This window comes from Apus apus, chromosome Z (assembly GCF_020740795.1).
Source record: "Apus apus isolate bApuApu2 chromosome Z, bApuApu2.pri.cur, whole genome shotgun sequence".
NCBI classification, from domain to species: Eukaryota; Metazoa; Chordata; class Aves; order Apodiformes; family Apodidae; genus Apus; species Apus apus.
Window position 1 is genome coordinate 43759191 of NC_067312.1, and position 23753 is coordinate 43782943.

General features: G+C 39.4%; 1 long non-coding RNA gene across 2 annotated transcripts; it reads right to left on the reverse strand.

The window, feature by feature from the left end:
• Positions 1-1931: 1931 nt before the first annotated feature.
• LOC127395725 (uncharacterized) lies at positions 1932-16782 on the reverse strand. Of its 2 annotated transcripts, none has more exons than XR_007891846.1 (5): positions 16744-16782; positions 15787-15975; positions 13580-13726; positions 3279-3433; positions 1932-2005 (listed from the first exon to the last, which is right to left on the reverse strand). It is a non-coding gene; the product is annotated as an uncharacterized LOC127395725 (long non-coding RNA). The 2 variants fall into 2 exon arrangements; XR_007891845.1 differs by lacking the exon at positions 1932-2005 and adding an exon at positions 2180-2793.
• Positions 16783-23753: the final 6971 nt, after the last annotated feature.

Genomic DNA, 23753 nt, shown 5'->3' on the forward strand with positions numbered 1-23753 from the left:
GATGGAGAACTCAGCTTGGAAGAAGGTAAAAATTGTTTTGAGCCTGAAAGTCCCTTTTCCCCCAGCCCCACTTGCTTGCTAATGTTTGATATTTGGACAATAGCAATGGTCTGAATGTTTTTCACCCTATAATGAGGAGTAACTACCAGGGTGCAATCTCCTGGTCTTCAACCCTAGGTTGTGAGAACAGAGAAGAGAATTTGCTTCTGTCTGCAGGGGTTAAGAATATTTGACAGATGTGTGATAGTGTACAGATACTTGCCTGAATAAGATCCTGTTTCTCCACAAAACAAAGAAACAGAAGAAGCAGCGGCCAGCAGCAGATTCCCAAGATATAAAGAGATACTTTTCCAGAATAATCCTTTGGCTTCCAGTGATTTGTGGTTTGCAGATCATCGGTGTTTTTGTGTCCTTCTGACAGTTTCTCTGACGGCATCTTCAACCTCCTGTGTCAAGGAATTCAACCACTGGACTCACACACTTTATATGTAGAAGCATATTCTGTTTACTTTGAAATTGCCACCTACTAGCTTTGTATGTTGTTCTCCTGTTTTTTAACAGAGAATAATTTTTCAATACATCTCCACTGTTTGTGGTCATACGAAATTTATGATGTGCCCTGTCTGATCTGCTGTGTGCCTCCTCATAAGCAGGCACCACAGTTATTCTTACCGGGACAAATAAATTTAATACCCTCAAGTCGCAAATCCATGTAGTAAGAAATAACAATACAAATGTGTTACCAGTTTGCCATTCAAAATTTTTTGTGTAAATTAAGAAGACCAAGACCATATCCGCCTTTTGAAATTTTCAGTGGAATAGTTAGCAATGTTACAAATGCCATATAGCACATTTGTTCAACACCTAAATCAGAGTGCTGTCTTATGAAGGTAGCCTGAGGGATTTGGGGTTTTTCAGCCTGGAGAAGAGAAGACTCCAGGATGATCTTATAATGACCTTCCAATACCTGAAAGGGGCCTATAAGGCGGCTGGGGAACAGTTGTTCACAAGGGCATATGAAGACAGGAGAAAGGGTAATAGTTTTAAGCTAGACAACGGTAAGTTTAAGTTGGACATTGGGAAAAAGTTCTTTAATACAAGGGTGGTGGATCACTGGAACAGGTTGCATAGAGAGGTGGTGGAGGCCTCATCCCTGGAGACATTCAAAGCCAGGCTTGGTGGGGCTCTGAGCAATCTGTTCTAGTGTGAGATGTCCCTGCTTATTATAAGGGAGTTGGACTAGATGACCTTTAAAGGTCTCTTCCAACTCAATATATTCAAATATTGTGTGATTCATTCTATAAATGTAGAGATCTTGATAACATAGGCATTCAGTTTGGAAAACTGGGTCTTCACAAATAATTAACTTCATTTAATGATGTTTAATTGCCTCAGATTTAATTATTTTTTAAATGACCAAAAATGGGCGTTATCCACTTAAAATTCCAAAGGTTATCTGTATTCAGTGAGTTAATGCTAATGGCAATGTATATTATGTGGTAATGCCTGTAATTATTACATCTAAGGGTTCAGGAATCTGTTTTTAATAGGGCTTCCTGAGGCAGTTATTATTATGCAATTACCACTTGTCTGTCTTCATTTTTTGTTAAGAACTTTGAATATGTTGGCCAATTTTTACCAACTTTGGAGGAGTAGAATTTTCAAAGATATTTTTTATAATGTCTACTTAAATAAGTGTCTAAACAGGAGAGAGGGAGGTTGCAAAGAGGGAGAGACTAGATGAGGGTTCTCTGCAAAGATACAGTTTGTTTGATAGAAGGGATCCAGTCAATCTACATGCATGTGTAGACTGGCTAGTACTGTAAGCCTGCTCTGAGCTCCAGTTGAGCATTAATGATATGCCCTGTCTCTGGCCTGTTGAAAGAGACTCAGAAGAGCAGTATGGAAGTAGAGTCTGTATGAAGTTTATTTGGTCATGACAAGCTGAACTTTATTCTTTCTACTGCTTGAAGAACTCAGACGCCAAACAGCCTTGCTGGATGCTCTAAAAATCATGGTGAGACATGGAAAGAAGAAGAAATTTGAAGAAATATAAAAATACTTTTTAAAAAAACTGAACAACACAACAAAGCAAAAAATATTTCAAGTCTGCTTAGAGGTGACATTTCAAATAGTTTCCTAAAATAATGAGCCTATAATGCTTTTAATATAGGGATGTTCACAGCAACTTAATCCTACATGAATGAGAATATATTTTCTTCCTAAATGGACCACTTCCAGTCTATAAAATGACTTGGAATAGGTACTTTCTACTTAATTTACATATTTTTAAGGTTTTGGGAGTATTTTTCCATATGTTACAGCTGTCTGAAGAGGAACTAAAAGCTTAATGTCACAGGCTAGTCATCCACATATTCTCTTAAAGCTTGGTTTATTTACCTCAAGAGAGCATATTTAGGTATATGATATAACTATTTTCTATGCTGCAAATATTCTAAACATCCAGTATTTGAAAACATGCCACATGTTGAAAAGTCTGTTTCCAAGCTGTTAATGAACAGGATTCAGGATTCCATGGCTAAGGCAACAAGGTAAAAAGCAAGGGTAGCTAGAAAATTATAATCCCCTCCTAAGGGCACCAAAGTTTAGAGCAGAACAGACAATCCTACCAAGCTACTCACAAGAAAAGTCACCATGCAAGTCTGCTACTGACATGAATGGCATATCTGCCTTTGATTTTAAGCAGTATCAGAAGACGAGCCAAGGCTCAAAAGTCATGTGTAGGAAAGCCTGTAGGAGAGTTCTGGTGGAGCATCTCAGGAAAAATATTTGCTTTAGGGAAGATAATAGAAAGAAAGTGGTTTGAGTTTTTTATGTCCTGTGTGCATATGCTAGAGACTACATAAGTATTTTTACAAAATCAAATGTGTGATTTTTGTTAACTTCAAAGCACATCGCACAGATTTCTGTTGCTCAATGAGGTAAGCTCACAAAACTGAGGTGCAACAATATGCTGAGCAAGTAAGAAATCTCCAATATGTACTTTGAAGAGTAATGGCCTTAAACATGTATTTTATTCACAAAATATCTCTTTTTTCCTACCTACACCATTCAGAGAATGAATACGAACATCAACCACAACTTTCCTCAGAGAGGCAACCGATACTTTGTGAAAGGTAGGCAGTCTCTAACCCAGAATATGGGTACAGCTAGTTTACTGAGTGATTCTTTAAGCATAAAGATGACCAGGTGATTTACACTGCTTAGAATTAGGCCTTAGTTTTCAACATAAGAGAGGCTGGAAATATTCAACTTACCTTCCTTAATAAATGAAGATGAGAGGGAAATGTGTCGAAATGGTCACTGGCACAACTCGTAGGAGGTGTGCATATGTTCAAAAGGGAATTTGATGAGCCAGTGACATGACAGGCACCTCCCATGGTCTTCTGACTGGTGGTATCAGGTACGTCGCCTGGAGGACACATGGCACAGCTACATTAAAAATGGGGCTATTTCTCGTCACCCCTTAAAAAACTCCATTTTTTCAGTGACCGTGCTGTGGAGCCGGCTGACTTTGTTTTATATTATTCTGGGAGTTTCTCCACTAGTTCAATCTGTGAGAAAACTGAGCCTTTTTTTCCTTTTTGGGGGGAACTTTTGGGGCCTGGCTCATGCTCGGAACAGGGCTGTGCAGCCGAGTGGTGCTACAAGTGGCAGAGTGTTGTCCACTGCCAGCAGAAGAGCCACCAAGCCTGATGCCATCCCAAGCATGGCTTCTGTTGCTGTGGCCAGGTTGAATTCTGCACGAGGGCACTGTTGCTCACTGTTGCTCACAACAAGCTCAGTGCTTTGTAGATGGGCCCTCAAAGTCATTAAAGAAGGCATAATGGAGCTGGACAGCATAGACTCTCAGAATTACAATTTAGACATCTATTTTTTTCCTAAATTCTATTGTAGCCAATCTCTCACTGGATATGGCCCATAACCTCAATAAGCTACTTTGGTGCCTCTTTAGATGCAGTAAGGATGATGATGGTAATATTTTTCTACCTCCCATCTTTTCCCTCCTTTTTTAGACTTCTTCAGGATTATCTTGAAAAGCTTTTCAAGGGCAACTGAATAGAATGATAATTTGAATAGAATGACATGAATCACACACACGACTACCCAGATGACATTTTAGTTGTGTAAGCAATTTTTTCCAGTCATGTCATCTTCAGCTCAGGAGCCAAATGAAGAAATATTTGTGCATCCTGTGTTCTTGATATATAAAGCAATGTCATGGGTAGTGTAAAATGGGATTAAACACTGTTTCGATTTATTTTGTGTGGTCTGTTTTCTTTACAATGTGTGTATCTTCCCCAGACATTACTGTGTGCATGATGGAAAATGAAGGCAAAAATCTACAATGTATTTCTTTACAGAAATTAATATTTTTCAAAGCCTATCCTCTTCAGAAAACATATCAGCAACCCATGTGCCCTAAGTACTTCAGATGCACAGCCATGTACAATTGATAGCAGCTGAAAATAGTTCTGCATGTCCTCTTACTATTCTGGAGTTAATGTGTCTGTCAAATATCTGTTACAGATTTGAATTTCAAGGGGATGATTATTACTTCATTATAGAAACATCTCTGGACAGGATTCTGAACATAAAATTAAGCTCAGGAATGCCTTAATATATATAGTGTGTATAAAAAAATAAATCAAATAAATTTGATAATTTATTTTCAATATGAGTTGTTTAGAAAAGAGAATAAATGTTTTGCTGGGCAAGGCAGAACAGACAGCATTTGAAAAGAGATTTTTCTGCCTTTTCATTTTTTTTACATTGAAAGTTCAAAAATTAAAATGGGATTTCAGAAAGGAAAAGTTAATATGTTTAATATTTACTGCATTTGGAAATGCTCAGATAGTTCAGAATATTTGTGGCTATCAATGAGCTTCATGCTTACGCATCCCAGCTGTGCATCAATACATCCAGCTGCATTTTACAGAGTGAATTAGATTTCAGTCTGTCTCATTTTCATCCATGCACTAAATTGTAGTCTGCAGACTAAAACTAATCCACAAATATTTATTTGGAAAGTGAAATTCACACATCAAAACCTAAAGGATTAAAACCTACCCATGAAATATTGAAACACCATCCTAAGCATGTGCTTAGCTGAAACATCTTTGACAAGAGTCTTGTTTCTACCTGTGTGCCTAGATAGATACAAGTATTTTAGTATATATAATCCACACTGCCTATTAATATGTATGACCTGTTTTGCCACATCTTCGTTATGTCTGAATTTTAAAAAATGCATTCAGACCTTAGCCTGTGTATGAAATATTAATGGTTGAAGGAATGCAAAACTTTTCCTTATTCATATTTCTTTTGAAGAACAGCAAGGTCACTGAGGTAAAATTTAATAGAAAGCAAGGGATAATTAACATTGAACTATGAAATGCTGATTGTCTGTGGAGGCATGCTGACTGAGACACTTAACTGGGTTTCTAGTAAGTGTCAGATGATAAGTATCTGTAAAGATTTTTTTTTTTCTCATTTAGCACCCTCATTGCCTAGTCTTCTAATGCCTGCAAGTCAAAGATGTTGCTAGAGATAGATTTCACTTGTAAGTACTAATCAAAGTAATGTTTTTTGTTTTATATTAAAGCTGTTTCATGCTTCCACTGTGAATTTTTTTTTTTAATTATGTGACATTTTATAAACATAGGCTGTATGTCATGTCTTTTCTCATTCAGTCACTGTAGAAGAACTATGCAAATACCAAGCCTAGAATACTTTGGACAGCATGTAGCATGCCAATAGCAACTTTCGTAAGTTCTCTCTCGTGGCCTTGTAGTATCATCAGGTTTTAAAAACAGCTTTATTTGAGGCTAAATCCTCTTCCAGCTTTGACCCATTACCTCTTGTCCTCTCAATACAAGCCCTTGTCAAAAGTCCCTCCCGAGCTTTCCCTTCTCAAGACTGTCGAGATCCCTCTGTATGACATCCCTTCCCTCCACCACATCAACTTCACCAAACACTTTGGTGTTGTCAGAAAACTTGCTGAGGGTGCACTCAATGCCACTGTCCATGTCACCAACAAAGATGTTAAATAGCACCAGTCCAGGTAATGACCCTTGGGGAACACCACTGGTCACAGGTATCCATCTAGACATCGAGCTGTTGATCACTACTCTTTCTAGCCAGTTCCTTATCCAATGAGTGGTCCATTCATCACACCCATATTGTTCCAGTTTTGATACCAAAATGTTGTGTGGGACAGTGTTGAGAGCTTTGTGCAAGTCCAGGTAGATGACATCAGTTGCTCTTCCTTTGTCGACCAATATTGTGACCCCATTGTAGAAGGCCACCAAATTAGTCAGCCAGGATTTGCCCTTGGTGAATCCAAGTTGGCTGTCACCAGTCACCCCTTTGTTTTCCACTTGCCTTAGCAGAGCCTTCAGGAGATCTGCTCCATCATCATGCCGGGCACAGAGGTGAAAGTGACTGGCCTGTAGTTCCCTGGGTCTTCCTTTTTTTTCCTTTTTGGAAATGGGTGTTATATTTCCCCTTTTCCAGCTAGTGGAAACTTTGCCAAACTGCCAAGACTTTTCAAATATGATGGACAGAAGCTTTGCAACTTCATCAGCTGGTTTCTTCAGAAGCAGAGGATGGATCCCATCATGGATTTGTGCACCTTCAGGTTGTTCAGATGGTAATATACCTGCTCTTCTTCTACAGTGGGGAGATCTTCCTTTTCCCAGTCCCTCCCTTTGCCAGTGAAGATGGAGACAAGTAGTCATCGAGTACCTCAGCCTTCTCTATGTCCTGGTGACCAGGTCTCCAGTTTCCTTTCAAAGTAGGCCCACATTTTCCCTCATCTTCCTTTAACACACCTGTAGAAACTTTTCTTGTTGTCCTTATCATCCCTGACCAGATCCAAGTCTCTTTGTGCTTTGGCTTTCACTACCCGATGCCTTGCTTCTCTGACCACTTTTCTGTACACTCCCCAGGATACCTGTCCCTGTTTCCAGTAATGCTGAAAAAGCAGAGGTCCTTAACACCTTCTTCATCTCTATCTTTACCAGCGCTGTTGGGTCCCAGGCCATAGGAACAAAAGCCCAGGCTGATGCAGACACGGACCCGTCGTCAGTGAAGGAAGAGTCTGTGTGTCAACAGTTACAGGAGCTTGACCCATACAAATCAATGGGCCCGGATGCCATCCACCCTAGGGTGCTGAGATTGCTGGCTGACGTAATTGCAGAGCCACTCTCCATAATCTCTGAGAAGCCATGGAGATGTGGAGATGTCCCTGAGGACTGGTGGAAGACTAATGTCACCCCCATCTATAAAAAGGGTCAGTGTGGTGGGTGAGGAACTGGCTGACAGACCCTACCCAGAGGGTGACAGTAAGTAGTTTCTCCTCAAACTGGCAACTGATCACAAGTGGGGACCCCAGGGTTTGATACTGGGCCCAATGCTGTTTAACATCTTCCTAAGTGACCTGGCTGTTGGAATCTTGAGCACCCTAATGAAATTTGGTGATGACATAAAGATGAGTGGAGAGTTTGACACTCAAGAAGGGAGGGCCATCCTCCAGGATGACCTGGACAGGCTGGAGGAGTGACCTGGCAGGAACCTTATGAAGTTAAATGGGGAAAAGTGTAACATCTAGGTGTAAGGGTTACATGAACACATAACCCAGGAGTGCAGTTCAGACCGGGCTCCACCTGGCTGGAGAGCAGCCCTGTGGAAAAGGACCTGGAGATCTTGGTAGATAACAGGTTCTACATGAGCGAGCAGTGTGCTGCAGCAGCAATGAAAGCCAACAGGATTCTGGGCTGCATCAACAAGGGCACCACCAACAGAGATCAAGAAGTCACCATCCCGCTCTACTCAGCACTTGTCAGACCACACCTGGAGTGTTGCATTCAGTTCTGGTTCTTGCTCTGCAAAAAAGGATGCAGACAGGCTGCAGAGGGTCCAGACAAGGGCCACAGGGATGATCAGAGGACTGGAGGAGCTTCCATATGAGCAGAGGCTGAGAGAACAGGGTTTGTTCAACTTCGAGAAGAGAAGGCTTCAGTGAGACTTTATTAGCATGTTCCAGTAATGAAAGGGTGGCTACCAAGAAGATGGAGACTCCTTATTTACAAGGAGTCTCATGGAAAAGACAAGGGGTAATGGGCACAAGTTGCTCCTGGGGAGATTCTGATTGGACACAAGAGGTAAATTTTTCACCATGAAGACAGTCAGACACTGGAGTACTGTCCCAAGGGAAGTGATAGATTCCCCCATGTTGGACAGTTTTAAGTCTCAGCTTGACAGGCTGCTGAATCATCTCATTTAAACTATAGTATTACCTAGAAGGGTTGGACCAGATGATCCATGAGGTCCCTTCCAAGCTGGCACTCTGTGATTCTATGATTCTATGATTCACTCTCTGGAGACCTTGTTTATACACTTAACTGTGTCCAGGAGCACCTCGCTCATCCACACAGGCCTCCTGGCACTCCTGCCTTCCTCCCTCTTCACTGGGATGTATTGCTTCTGTGCATGGAGGAGGTGATCCTTGAATATGGACTGTTTTTTCTGGGCTCCCCTCCATGACTTCATCCTATGGTACCCTACCAAGCAGACCTTTGAAGGGACCAAAGCATGCTCTTTGGAATTCAAGGGTAGCAAGCTTGTTTTGCTCCTTCCTCACTGCCCTAAGGATGCTGGCTTGGTCACGGTCACCTCAGCCTACTCTCCTGTTAAGTTTTACATCATCAAGCAGCCTGTTTCTCTTGGTGAGAATGAGGTTACTGTTTTGATGTCATTATCAAGTTAAACAAGTTCTCCTAGTTATATTTATTAAGAAAGGGAATGTCTGAAGTGCTTAACATTTTCAGATTCACAGAAAATGAGAAAGGAGGATCATATAATTTTTTGTATTTTCATTGTTCTAATCAAACAGAGGAAGTTATGTTTATTTATTCTAGTTGATCTTTTGAACCTTTAGCTCAAATAGTCCTCAAGAAAGAATCATATATGTTAAAAGCAGGAGTAAAGCTAATTCATGTTGCAGCTGGAGAGAGGCTCATACAGGGTTCTTCTCAGTGCCAGAGATCAGATTTAAATTATGAAAAATTCTTCTTGCAAAAAACTATGCTTTTGATTTTCTCATCAGTGAAACTGGATCTTGCTAAGGTTACAATTCCCCAGTACCTTAGAGGATGATTTTAAGATTATTTGTTTGCAGTGGATGCAAATATAAATCACCGTATTTTTATCAAGGTATAGATAAGTTGACTAAACATATTTTCTTCTAATATACTATAAGAGTGTACTTATGGATACTTACCTCTGTAACAAACATTCACATTCCCTTTTAGCTGCAATGTTTAGAACTGCTGCATTTGTATGTATGAAAAATAAACAAATCTCATGCAGTTCTCTGAGACCTGCTTAATTAAAATCACAAACCATGAACATTTCACCTAGATCAGCAGCAGGACTTATGCAGGAAGTCATAATTCTGGGAGCAGAAAATTAAGCTGCTGCCGTGCTTGCCTGGCCAAGCACTTGCTGATGCTCCAGGAGCAGGTTCAACGTGCAGAGGCAGGGCTTCTTGCTCCCATTAAGCATTTAAACCATCTGTCACCAGTGTTGAAATCTCTGTGTTGGCATCTGTTGAATAGTAGATCATTTGCAGGGTTGTATGTCATGGGCTTAGCTCATCCCAGTTTTGATAATCTCTTTATTCCCTGCATGCCTGCCATGATCTGAGATCTGCTGACACAGAATTTCTGTGGTATATAACTTCCACCTCAAGATAGAGAATGTGGCTTTAGGGCTTGCACTGCTTTGTACTGCTTTAAGCTTTCCTGTTTTGAAGTTCATTCCCACCTGATGAGGTTAAAGCTCAACAGTTGTTTTGATATTCAAACACTTATTTCTGGCAAAGGCTTATTGTCACTGCTTACTCTATGGTGAGTGGAAATAAGTTTCCAAATCTTATTGTGGAACTGGCGCCCAGGAATACCTAACTTTTAATTACAGATGCCATAAATGCTATCCATGGCTTGGCCATGAAAGGTCATTTCACTACATGAATTCTACACCCTCAGTTTCCTCCTTAGCAAGATAGGTATTGCATATGATGAGCATTTCAATGAACTAAATTACCATTTTGCATATAGAAAGTTTTGTTCATCTACTGGTGACAATAAATGTCACTTTTACATTAAGATAGCACCAGACTTCTGGGAGAGTACCTAAGATCCAAATTCATATTTTGTTAAATGTTTTCATTGTTCACCTTGGATGGGGTGCCCTGAAATGAGTGAGGACATGCTTTCTAATAAATACCACTATCTTTACAGCTATGTTTAATGTATTTGGATGTTCTTATCTGGTTTTGTAATCTTTATTGTATTTCTAAGCAGCCCTTCTGTCAAGAGATTGATAATCCTGAGCAAAAGGCTCTCATATAAACAGACATTCTCTTAATTGTCCCCTAGACCAGCTTGCAGCCTTTTCATGTGACTTAGATTTGTGATATCCACATGTGGGTTAGTTGGCTCATTAAGTAAGGGAATCTTCTGACATTATATATATATATTTTTATATATATGTATATATATATAATTTTTGGCACTTAGGCCATGTAATATACATTCCTGGACAGCAAAAAGATTCACTGGGAGGTTGTTGTAGGGACACTTTTTCTTTATACTGACTTTACAGAGCCACTGATTGTGGTTCTCTTACAGGTTACTTCCCAAATCAGCACACAGAGGACCCAAATCCATGACTGTGACTCCCACGCAACAGAATAAGGGGAGGGGGAGGAGGGGGAGAGGGAATTAATAATATGGAAGTGAGATGTCTATTATCTACAGTCTGAACACGGCAAATTCAAGAAATTCAGGCTTACTCTCCAGATGTCCTGAAGAAATGTGCCAAAGTTTTGGTCTGTCTGAAAATCCAGTACAGTACTATGTGTTACAAAGCCTACAAAGATCTTAACATTTGTCAGTTACCCTATAATTGCTCTAAGAATATAAAATAATTTATCTGACAAGATCCAAATGTAAGTTACAAGATGCCAGTGGTGACAGAGCAAGTGAGCAACAATGAAAAAAGAAAAAAAATCTGCCTACGTACTGGATTAGATTCGTAAGGGTCTTACATTGTCCAGCTGATAGTTGATTATGAAGCTTCACACCTGCATGACATAATCTGTAATTCTGGGATAGGTCCTTTGTACATATACTTTCTATTTAGAGATGGTAGAAAGGATATGGGAGATCTTGCTTTTTGGTAATGATCCAAATGTATGATATTTTTCTGTATCAGTGGCCTAGCCCTTAATCAGGTAAAAGTTTGAGACTTCCAAACTATTTTATGTCCTTTCCAGGAAAATGTTAATGACTCTCCCCATGAATAGGTGTGGCTATCACCTGCCCAGACAGTAAACAGAGTCAGATAACAACTCATCGGGTCCTGGGCTAATGTTTAACATAATGCAAGGCTGAAAAAATTTATCTGGGTGTGGCCGTGTTTAAATGCCAGAATGAATTATTTTATGTATCGCATGAATCTATCACTTCCTAGATGTGCTTTATACCAGCAACCAGTCTCATTAACTGAGTTTGTCAAATACATCATATTATATGCTGGACTGCTCAGAGGATGGATGATTTGACACTTGTCAGCCATCAGACAATTGCATGGCCAGCAAGTCAAGGGAGGTGATTCTCCCCCTGTACTCTTGTGACACCCCACCTGGAATACTGTGTCCTGTTCTGGAGCCCTCAGGACAGGAAGTACATGGATCTGTTGGAGCGAGTTCAGAGGAGGGCCATGAAGATGATCAGAAGGCTGTCGGACCTCTCCTGTGAAGACAGGCTGACGGAGTCGGGGTTGTTCAGCCTGGAGAAGAGAAGGCTCCAGGGGGACCTTTGAACACCTAACAGTACCAGAAGGGGGCCGGCAGAAAAGCTGAGAAGGGACTTTTTGTAAGGGTATGTAGTGATAGGGTAAGGGGTAACGGCTAGTGGGTAGATTCAGGCTAGACATTAGGAAGAGCTTTCTCACTATGAGAGTGGTGAGACACTGAGACAGGTTGCCCAGAGGTGTTGTGGAAGCCCCCTCCCTGGAAGTGTTCAAGAGCAGGTTGGATGGGACTTTGAGCAACCTGATCTAGTGGGAGTTGTCTCTGCCCATGCAGGGGACATGGAACTAGATGATCTTTGAGGTGCCTTCCAATCCAAACCATTCTATTGGGATTCTAGGAATCAGCCTCTATTTTTCCTGTTCATTCCATACCACAAACTATTTAGCAACAAAAGGTGAAAATTACATTGAAAACTGAGATCCAGAATTCGTAATTTTGCAGGTTTTGAGAAGAAGCAGCAGAGATTATTTTATATAAGCCAACTTCTTCCCCCCAATATAACTTCATAAAAGTGCTTTATCACTTATGTGTTTGTAATGTTTTCTAATATTGTACTGACTTGAGGCTGCCTCCTTCTGAGACAAATCCAGGCCTCATTAAAATTAATAACCTGGCAACCAAAAGCTTTGAGCACTTTTTCCATTGACACTGAGAAATGCCTGTGTTTATCCTGATAATGTATTATTTATGGATAGCATAATATGGATAACACATCCATAGGCAACTGGTTTTTGATTGATAACATTTAGAGCTCACTATGAAAGAAACTGATTTTCATTAAGGAGTTCTGTGGCACCAACTAGTCAATGGTATCTCAAATCAGCATCATTTCAGTGTTTAATTGCATTCCTTTGGTAAGCAAAAACTTCACATTAACATTAATTGCAAATCTATGCTGACACAGAGTAGGAGTCTGATCTTCTCAGATAGCATGCACAGGACTCAGTTGTGTTTTGTCATTGCTGATTGCATGAACTTCCCCTCATTTTGTGGAAGTATAGGGGAAAGTAGGAAGATAATTATTTATCTCTGCTATGGAGTTAAGCTGAGCTCATGTTACACAATTTAATACCAATTATGAAGTATGTGTGGGCATGGCATTGGTTTTGTTTGCCGTTCTGCCAAATATGCACTAGGAATAATGATATTTCTCCAAAATAATTCTCAAATTCAATTAGAAAATGAACATTTCATATTAGTCTAAGATGAAAACTGAAATTTTTAAGACTGTATAATTTCAGAAATATAAGAATTTAAACATAATAGTTGGCAGCCACAACAGGGATCATGGATCAGGAAGCCTTTGCAGGGCTTCAATATAGAAAGCATTTAAAACTTCACCAGATAAAATCAACTAGGGTAACATGTTTGCTTAAAAGTGTGTAAACATCTGTAAGATGTAGTCTTCATTTAGCAAGCTGCAGAATCAGACTCCCTTGAGCAAAGCTAGTACTGTAGATACTCTGTATGAAACATTAGTGATTGATCAGTTGGCCTTCATTTTAGTGTCTTTTAAATATCACACAAATGTGACATTTATCCGCACCAGTGGAATACCTTTCTAGACAGAACTTTTTAAAAATATGGCAAAGATGTTAAGATCAGCTGGTTTCTTGAAGTGGCCACACTTTCAGGTAATTTTGTTCAAATGACAAATATGTAATTATATATACTTACAATTCATTTCAGCAGTGTAATTCCAAAACCACAAACTCAAATACTGCTTCTGTGTTAGTTCTTCAGCTCTCTGGTGTCTGCTCTGGCCTTCTATGGTGTGTTGTACACAAATAAAACATTTCTTGGATGTCCTCCATTCTCTGAAATCTGAGAGTAAACAAGTCACAGTGTTAAATTTATAAACAAAGCAGTTAAATACATTATTGTTGATCCTAATTAGAAATTGTATTGTTTATTACTACTCAGAAAAAGCAGAGTATAAATGGGGAATATTAGATTTGATATTAAGAAATAAATGTACTTTTTTTGAGTCTTACCTTTTATAATAAGGCTCAAAGCAATCCCATTACAGCATGAGTTCCCCAGTAGATTAGATGGTCACTTGCTTTTGTAAAAGGTCTGGCAAACATAGGTTACCTATAACTTTTACTAAAATATGTCTTAAAAATTGTTGTAAATACATGACAAGGGACAAAGACTTTGTATTTAAAGTCTTTATGCCTTCTAGATTTGATGTATGAACTCAAACCCACCCAACAGATTTTTTGTAACTATGTATTTGGAAAATCAACTTAAAGATGGGGGCAGTTTTTAGTCAATGCGTTTCCAGCCAGTTTGTCAAACAAGAATGTTTGTATTTATCATAGCTGGTAGTCAAGTTTGTTCTGGTTCTGTCACAAAGTTGTGATTTCCTAAGAAAGCCAAATAGTGGCAATCAGTTCAAAAGCTTTTGACCCGGAAACAAACTTGTTGCTCTTAGAAGTATATAGCCTGGTAAGGAATGCCCTTTACAATATTTTTCACTCTGATTGTCTCCAAAAGACTTGGAGATCTTTAGCTTTTATATCTGGAATAAATAATACCCAGCTTTGGATCAGCGTAGTTACTCTTTTCCCATGTAACACAGTCTTGTAAACATAAGTTATTTTAAGTCAATTATGCGTTAGCTTTGTGAAGTTGGTGAATACTTGATGAAATGTTTTTTTCCTTACTGAAATATTCATGAAGGTAATTTTCAACAATCAACAAAATCTAGACTTGTTTTTGAAAAAGAAACATCTTTCCATATTTGCATGTCGAATGCAAATAATAATAAAAAACACTCTAAAATAGAAGTGATCAGATTACTTTTTTTGGTATTGGTTTCTGATTTGATGAGAATTTGGAGTCCCAATCAAGCCAGCACGTGCATAGCTCCTCTATTATTACTTTAATTTCAGTTATCAGCCATCCTTATTAGAGAATGAGTATATAGCACTGAATTTTATACTGAATCTTGACCATAGCAGGCCCTAACACTTCTATGAGAGATATAATTTAACAAAATTCTCCAACATCTCCAAATCTTATTAATGTTTCCTGTTTTGTGCATGCACACAAAAAGTTTATCTGGTTTCCAAAGTGCTCTGATTAGTATTTTCATACTGCCTAGGAGAAAATCTGAGCCAGTATTTCCCAGTATTAAGTCCAGTGAAGTCCTTAAAATCACTGAATTTCAACCTAATCACTATTTTGGGGGTCGTGGTTTTAGTTACATATCCAATACGGGCTAAGAATAAGTTGAATTTGTTGTTGATTCTTTCTGTATGTCTTTTCTTACTTTCAACTCAGGAACATATCTTGAACTTTATTAATCATGAGATCCAAAAAAAAAGAGTACAAATGCCTTGAGGATAGCTCCTACAGCACTCCTCATTTTTGCTGAGTACCGTAGCAGCTGACACGATCTCAGTTCTAATGGAGAAGGAACTGCAATCGTGTGTCATGGTTTGGACAAATGCAGAGTGCCAAACAAACAAATGGGTGGTAAGGGAAGAGACATGGAATGGTGACCTACTCATCCAGCTGGCAGTGGAGCTTGTGTGGCTTGGGAAAAACAACCCATGAGTTTACATAACACATATCAGCTTTCTACATGGTGTGTGCTGAGAAGCAGGCATTTGGAAGAGTCATTTGGCATTTGGAGAAAATCACAGCCTAACTGCTGAGCAAGTTACTTCCCAGAACTATCACGAAAGTCTGCAAAAAGCAAGATACTGGAAACCCTGCTCAGGCAGGGAGCCAAGGCATGCTACTCAAGCACCTAGTTCTTCTGCTCCCCTCAGATTCATTGTTCGAGGTTGTCTCAGGAGCCAAGAGACAAGCGACTGCTTAAAAAAGGATTCAAAACTGGGTTAGAGGAGAAGGAAAATGGTAAATGGACTTACCATAAGCGAAATACCTGAGTGGGTTGGTGTGTTTGCCCAAGAAACAAGAGAGAAGGGTTACTTGCCCTTCTCTGTCTGAGGCTAAAAAAAACTTTCTTCTGTCTCTCTCCTCAAAAAGTGCTGTCAGCACCGGGCTAGCTGTGAGGCTGACTGGAACCAAACCTCATCCTTCCTGTGTAAGCTTTTGTCCTGTAAAACAAGAAACATAAGAAGTATTAGGAACAAGAGAAATACTGTAAGAGGATAGTGTAAGGTGACTTGCTGCCAAAGATTGGGTGAGCTCTAATAATGTCCCACTGTAATGTACATCTCCCAGAGGACTCAGGCAGAAACACAGCTTGTTCTTGAATCCTTGTCACATTGTTCAGCAGCTAAGTTTGACACAAAAAAATGGTTCTGGCTATCTACAGCATTACTGCTGTAGGTACCTGGGAATGTGGGAATCATTCAAAGTGCAGGGCAGCTCCAGGCTTTGCCAGCACCTAAGCTTGAAAGGTAGGGAGCTGAAGGCCCAAACCCAAACAGTGGTGGCTTGGGTGTTCTGCCTAAATCCCCATGGCAGTTCTCCAGCAGATCTAGCTGTAATTCTTCTCAAAAATATTGTGATTATAAATTCATTCAAGCAAATACATTTGTTAAGGAAAGGGCACTTCACCCCCTCCCTTACATTAAAATAATTTTTTCTCCCAGAAAAATCTAAAATGTGTTCACCACTTGAAGACCCCTGATTTAAAAACAAAACAAAACAAACAAAAAACCACACAAAAAGACGCCCCAAACCAAAACAACCAACCAACTAACCAAAAAAACCCCAAAAAATCAAACCCAACAAAAAGCCAACCAACCAAAAAAACAAATAACAAAACTAACAAAAACCAAAACCAAACAGAAAATGTCAGCTATGAAATGACCAGGTTAAATAAAACAAGAGTAATGTTGTTTTGTCTTCAGACTTACAGTTCACACATGATAGATCTCAACAGGCTTGGGACGGGGAGCAGAAGGGGAAGCTACTTCTTAATTTCACTGCTGCTTAAATAGCTGACCTTTTTCTCACTTGGCAGGATTTCTAGGTATCACTTCCTTATGTCTATAAACTGTTCTTTTAACTAACTTGTCTCTTCTTTAACAACAGAAATATTTTGAAACAGATAGGAAACACAGCATAAACCTGAGTGTGTAATAAGCACAAATGTAGTTTAGAAAAAGCACTCTTGGTTAGACTGTCATCTGCATTCTAGTTTGTTGACTCTGTTAGTTCTAGTGGAAACAAACAGAGAACACTAATATTTTAGCAGAGTGATGAGAAGAAATAATCTGGGCCTTTCAGAGGGAGTAAAAATGCAGTAAGGCAAGAGGCTTTCAATACATTCCTGCAAGGAAATGGTCTTTCCAAGACTGAGAAGTCTGGGGACTCTTTGTCGTTATAGATGCACAACTGTTCTCTAATTCTTTAATTGTATTTTACTGAGCTCATGCCTTCAATGCAAGATCTAACATGTGTTTCACCTCTAGACAAACCTGGTTTTGTTCACTAACAGGGCATTGAATGGCTTCCCTCATTCATTATTTGAATATATCTTGGTTTTTGTGTGATCCTGTGCTTTGTTGGCATACTTCTACAACATTTTCATTATAAATTAGTGCAAATGTCTTTCTTTACAGAATGTATATAGGTAGCACTGTCAATCTCTGGATAACATAGTCTTGTTCACATGTGGAAATTCAGAAATATGTTAATGTGATGATGTACTACTGTCTTATAACTATTCCATGTAACTCTATAGAGAAATACTTATCCTCCATTAAAAGCAGGCTTTTAAATTCAGTACCCTTTGGCAACAGGCTAAGCTAAAAAGTAAAAATACACAATTTCTATTAACATTGAAAGTTAACTAGGATTCAAACAAAATGTAATTTTAAAATAAAACATCTTCTAAGCAGTTATTATATATTTTCACCTGGACTTCTTCCCACTTAAAAAGGATATGATGATTTGGCCCATTCCTGCCCCATTTGCCTACAATACCAGCATCAGGTAGCCAGATAACTGGGGTAATCCTGATAGATGATGTCAACTGTTAGTCGACTTTTTTTTGCAAGGAATGCTTAATCCTGTTCTTGTCATCCTCATTCAGGCAAAATCTCTCAGTATAATCCAGGGTAACTTTGCCTGTGTGAGATGTCAGGATTAGACTCTGAGATTAACTTGCATCTCTGAGCTGCCTGCCTGAATCCAGTTTGAATTCTGTTGACAGCTTATTACTGCAGTATACTGCACACTGTAATGCACAGAGTTTCAGCCTTTGGTCGATTGTTCTCTGAACTTTTGTAAAAATCAGCCATTTATGTCCTGGTTTAGAGTCTAGTCCATATTCTGCCTATCTTCTGCATAACTCATGCAGAGGATGTACTGTATCACTACAAAGAATGACTAATTCTTTCCCTATTATGATGACTCACTATTTATGATTCTAAAAAAACAGGCATCTCAAAGCTTTGGTCTCCTTTAAGATTTTTTTTTTTTCCTTCTTCTTTTCACTTTTTTTCTCTTTTTGTATTTACTAGTTACCAGTCTAGGGAGATGGACCTTAAGCACAGGCCTCCAAACCTCTGCTATGATAGCTGTCTGTAGCTAATTAATTGCAGAATCAAACAACTAGGTGTTGGGCCTTTGGTGAAATCTGGTAAATTTATTTCTGTATTTAAAATTTCCTTTGGACTGATACATGGCTAAAGCATACAGCTGAGTGTGCATATTTTGCTTCTTTTCAAAATCCTGCATTTTATTCTCTATTATATGATACACAGAGTTTATTGTGCATTAAGCCAATATAATAATACTATTGTATCTTTTGGCAATGTCAGCTATTTTTAACAACAGAATTATTTTGAAAACACCAGCCAGCAGTACATTCCTGTGGCACACAGTTCATTTTTGTGAAATAATTGGTTTTGTTTATTTTGGTTGGATCAGCACATTTTAAAAATTGCCCTGTCATTACTTGCTTTCTTTAAATAATTGTATTTTAAATGTTTATGTGCATTATGACACCTAAATTGGCTGCATCATTAATTCCCAGTGAAAAGAAGTACAAATTTAAGGCCTACGGCATCTTTCTCTTAGATGGTTGTTGGCACTTTGAAAATATGCCTCCTATGACAACTTGTGATAGATTCTGGGATATGACAAGCAAATATGAAAGCTTCTGGATACCATAGAGGCTAAGAAGAATTTCTCTTCGAGCTCAGTTAAGGTTTGTTGCTCCACTTTACAGCCTTGATAGTGAGAGCACTGTACAAGTACTCCAAATTTAAGCCCAAGCTTGTTCACATCCCTGATGCTCTGTGTTTACACAGCAAGAGGATGTAATGAAACAAAGTAAGTTGAAAAAAATAGACAACTTGTGAAATTAGGTTTTCTTTTAGGGTTCTTAATTGTTTTTCTGAATATATCTCCATCTTTTCTGTGTGGGGCTCTCTTTTTAGTAAAGATCCCAAATGCAAACTGTAGGCTTTGGAGACTTCATCATTCATCTAGACAAGTATCTCCTTCCTACTCAGCTACCATACAAGTTCAGGAACTGGGTATTGTAGAGAACAGGGTACTGTGGCTTTCAGCATCTTTCATGTGTGAAAAGGTGTGTTATCAACCAGGATGTGAGCCAAGGTCCTTCTGGCACTTCAAATCATGGAGAGAAACTACAGAGCTAAAAACACCTCCTGGAAATTTCTCTTCATGAATCAGAACTTCCTTGGGATGTTTCTGGCCTGGAAAAAAATCAATTACCTGCTACCTACACCCTTTATCAGAGCTGATCTCAGCTGCTTAGGAAGAGACAAGAAGAACTCTAAAGAACAGATCTGCTTGACCTTCAAATCCCTTTGGGGCTAACAGCTTGACTTTTGCTATTTAGAGACTTACTTGTCAGGCAGTGCTCTCAGAGATAGGAGAACTTATCCTCAGAATATTAAAACACTGTTTTACATGTTTCTGCTGGTCATCCTAGGCAAGCAATCCACTACAGGAATAAGAAGGGGAGGGGAGGGGAGAAGAGCAGGGGGAAGGAAAAAAGACAGGACAAGGTAGGACAGGCCTAGTTTCCTCAAATAACTTGCTAGCAGTATCTGTCAGCTGAAAAAAAATCAACTCTGTGTGCTGGCTTTCTTGGTAAGACAAGACCACTATCAAATGTGCCTAAAATTTGTTGGAGTTTCTTAGGCAAACTGATAGTAAGCCAGAAAAATGGGCTAAATAGCCTCAGTCTGTAAGGTAGCCACAAGCTGAAGAAGTCATCCTAACCGTTGGGAATCATCTGATAAAAACAAACCAGAAAACCAAAGAGCAGCTGGGGGATGCAGGTGTGTGGAGAGGAGTGGGTATAGGTCTCAGGGCTGCAAGGCAGCAATGAGTAGCATGACACAGATTATATATCATTACAAGCTAAGCAGTGCTAGCATGGAAAAGGGAAATTTTAAGGAGAGGGCTGAATTAGGATGATGTCTTAGTGAGGAAGTCCAGGGCCTCTTATGCTCCAAGGGCTACAGTGACAAAGCATCACTGTGCTTATTTAAATATTCTGAAGAGCAGCTGGTGTGGCTTGTATTGTGGTCTGCAAAGTTTATGACTGGCCATGAGCATTTCTGGCATCCAGGCAGCAAGCTTGCATGGCTGAAGCAGCATTTTTTGCCTGTATGCAGCTGTGCTTGCTATGCTGCTTTCTTTCCAATCCACTCTTCCTAATGGAGCCCACAATTGAGAAAAAGCTACAAAAAATCTTGTGCATCACCCCTAGTGTTATCAGTTCAAAAGGAGGTTTGTGAACCTGGTTCAATAAAAAGTTAAGTTAAAATACCTGTGTGTGAATCACAGGGACATTTACTAGCAATGTACTCCATTCTAAACTTTCCCTGGCAATACAGCAAGCCTTGGCAATCCCTGGCTGTATGGGTGACAGAATTTCTGACTTTGTTGGGAAAATTCCTTCTGATCTGCTTCTATTTTTCATGTTGTCTCTTATCCTATTTTAATATCTTTTTTTGTACAAAGAGGGTGAAAACATTGAATAAGACCAGGGTTATGAGGACTGGGAAATATTTCAGTGAAGGAAGTGCAAGCTGTAGAGAAGCCTGAAGTGAATATTATGCCTGATGAATGTGCTGAAATTCTTTGAGTGCACTCTAAATTGGCAGGCAGAAGTGAAACAAACACAAATAATGTTATTTGGAAGACAAAGCTGTGTATCAGAAAGGAAAAAGCAGCAACTGTCTTACAAGATCAATGTTTTTTAAAAATGTATGTCTGTTCAGTATTTGACCTCTTTTTAAATTTTTCTTCTTTCCTGCATCTTTCTTACGTTGTCAGCTGTCTCTAATAGAATTGAGAGACAGATCAAAAATAACAAAATATTACTGCTTGTGCCATTAAAAAAAAACAGGCACATTTTTTCAACATGTATCCAATCCTAAGATTTTACTTGGGTGGTTGGTGTTTCCTTGGCAGCCCATTTTCAATCTAGTTTAGGATACTCAAACATAGTGCTGGTTTGCTACCTTTGCTGTTCTTGAGTTGGCTCAATCTGTATCTTAATGTTTGCTTAGAGGCTTGAGTAATGTGCATGTCATCATGATATTCCATGTATTTTCGTGCACTGCTTTTCCAGTTGCAGGGTAAGCTACTTCTGGGCGTACTGCACATACTTACTCTGTCAATGCAAACTAATTCCCAGAATAGGACAAGGAGTAATGGATACAAATTGGAGCATAGCAGGTTTAAGGTGAATATCAGAAAATTTTTTTTTACTGTGAGAGTGACAGAGCACTGGAACAGGCTGCCCAGAGAGGTTGTGGAGTCTCCTTTGCTGGAGACATTCAAAACCCGCCTGGACGCATTCCTGTGTGATGTGCTCTAGGTGACCCTGCTCTGGCAGGGGGGTTGGACTAGATGATCTTTTGAGGTCCCTTCCAACCCCTAGGATTCTAGGACTCTAGGATTCTATGATTCTATTATTCTATATTGGAGAAAGTCCATATGTCCCTAATCTTTTCTGTAGAAGAAAACTCTGATGTTGCCATGTATGTATCCAGGTTTTAAACACGCACAATAACTGATCAGAATTAATACAATTAAGCTTAGTACTCATACTTTGGTGCTAAAGATGTTTCTGTTTATGGCATATACTCATGAGTCTTGTTACAGTATTAATGCAGGAGCTGGTAATTTCACCTTTTATCCAATATTACATAATTTAAAGCATCAAATTAATGTCCACATGGTCTGGTTGCGTGTGCCATATCTGCGTGAAATTACCTTTCTCCAGCAGCCAGTGATACATCTCCATAAACGATCTGGAAAGAAGGAATTGTTGTGGTACTTCCGAACAAACAAATTTATTTTATTTTACTGAGATGTGGTTTGAGTGGGTGCAGTTAATTTTATGGTACCGATATGAAGACCTAGACAGAGGGTTTTCAGGACACTGTCTGTAATAGGACAACTGGAAGACCAGCCTCCTTTTCCTCGTCTCTCCTTCCTTGATGCTGCTGCACATGGAGGTCTGAGAGAGAGGCTCCTCTTTTCCTTTTAGCTCACCACGTGTTCTGCACCATCTGGTGCTGGGAAGAGCTGCGGACCCCTCTCTTGAGTTGGCCCTGCCACAAGGGACCCTCACACATCAATCTCTGCAATCATCAAGATCAGGTTTTGTAAATATTGGTAGTTAAGTGTTGATATTTTTTCCTCATCCCATGTGTTACTGCCCTTTCCCTGTTCTGGTAAACCTGTTCTAATTTTAATTTCCAATCTTGAAGTCCCTCTTCCTAATTCATCTTTTATCTTCCCTTGGGAGGGTGGAATGGGTTAATGAAGAGCAATTCTGTCCTCCGGTCTGTGATTTGCCCTGACCACTAAAGCAAGATGTTCTGCCAGGAAAAAATCTTCAAGAGAAAGGCATCCTCCTTCAATTTAGAGGACCAAAGCACACTGGGTTTGAAATGCAATGTAGTTTTAAATGCAGCTAGGGAAAAGTAAATCTCATCTCTCTGTATGGACTGCTGGAATATTTTTAAGCTTTTTGGAGTTTGACAGAAAAGTTCGTGGAATCTGAACACTTAACTTCATTGGGCTCCTCTGAAAATGCCAGCTAGCACTGTCTGTTCCACATGAAATATTTTAGGACTTTCTGTACCAGAATAGCAGAAATGCGCTATCTGTATCTGGCCTAGTGGGGGTTCAGAACTGAAGTTGGGGTCTTTACAAGGGTATGTCTTGGTTAATCTTAGTGGTGAAGTGTATCGCTCATGTCACCTGCAAAGACATGTCTGAGGTAAATAAAAGTTGGTATCTCAGCATTATTGCCCACTTGGCTCCCTCTGACAGATCCTGGGGACATGTTGAAAACCCGACAGGTGGATTCTCATGCGTGTTAAAGCAAGGTAATCAAAGAGTCTTCGGTATCTTAGCAAATGGTTGGTATTTTCTTTCACCAGTACTTCACTTCAGAAAATTACATTTGTCTCTTAAAAATATTTAGAAATATGAGCAAGCAAAAGATATGCTCATGGAGACCATACTGGATGCATCCAGCCAAGAAGCGTTTGGCAGAGAGTAAGTTAGCCACCCATGCAAGTTTTTATCTTGGATAACTTGAGGCTGAAAGAATGTTGAACAGTTTAATCACATCAGGTGTTGTGACATACTCATGTCCTTTGCCAGTATTCTAAAAAATACGTCTTAGTTATTCTTCAGTGTTAACCTGCCAGCTATCAGTAGATGTCTGTCAGTACATTTTTCAAAACTTTAACCTAGCCTACCTGTTATACCTGCATTGGTGCAGTTAGCCATTCCTCTGGCTTAGCTCATTGTTCCTGTTTACTCAATTAGTGCTATCTGGATCTACTACACTTGTAGTTTCCTAGTAGCTTGAAAGGCAGAGGTGGAAGGGAAAGGTCACTGTTGCTGATATATT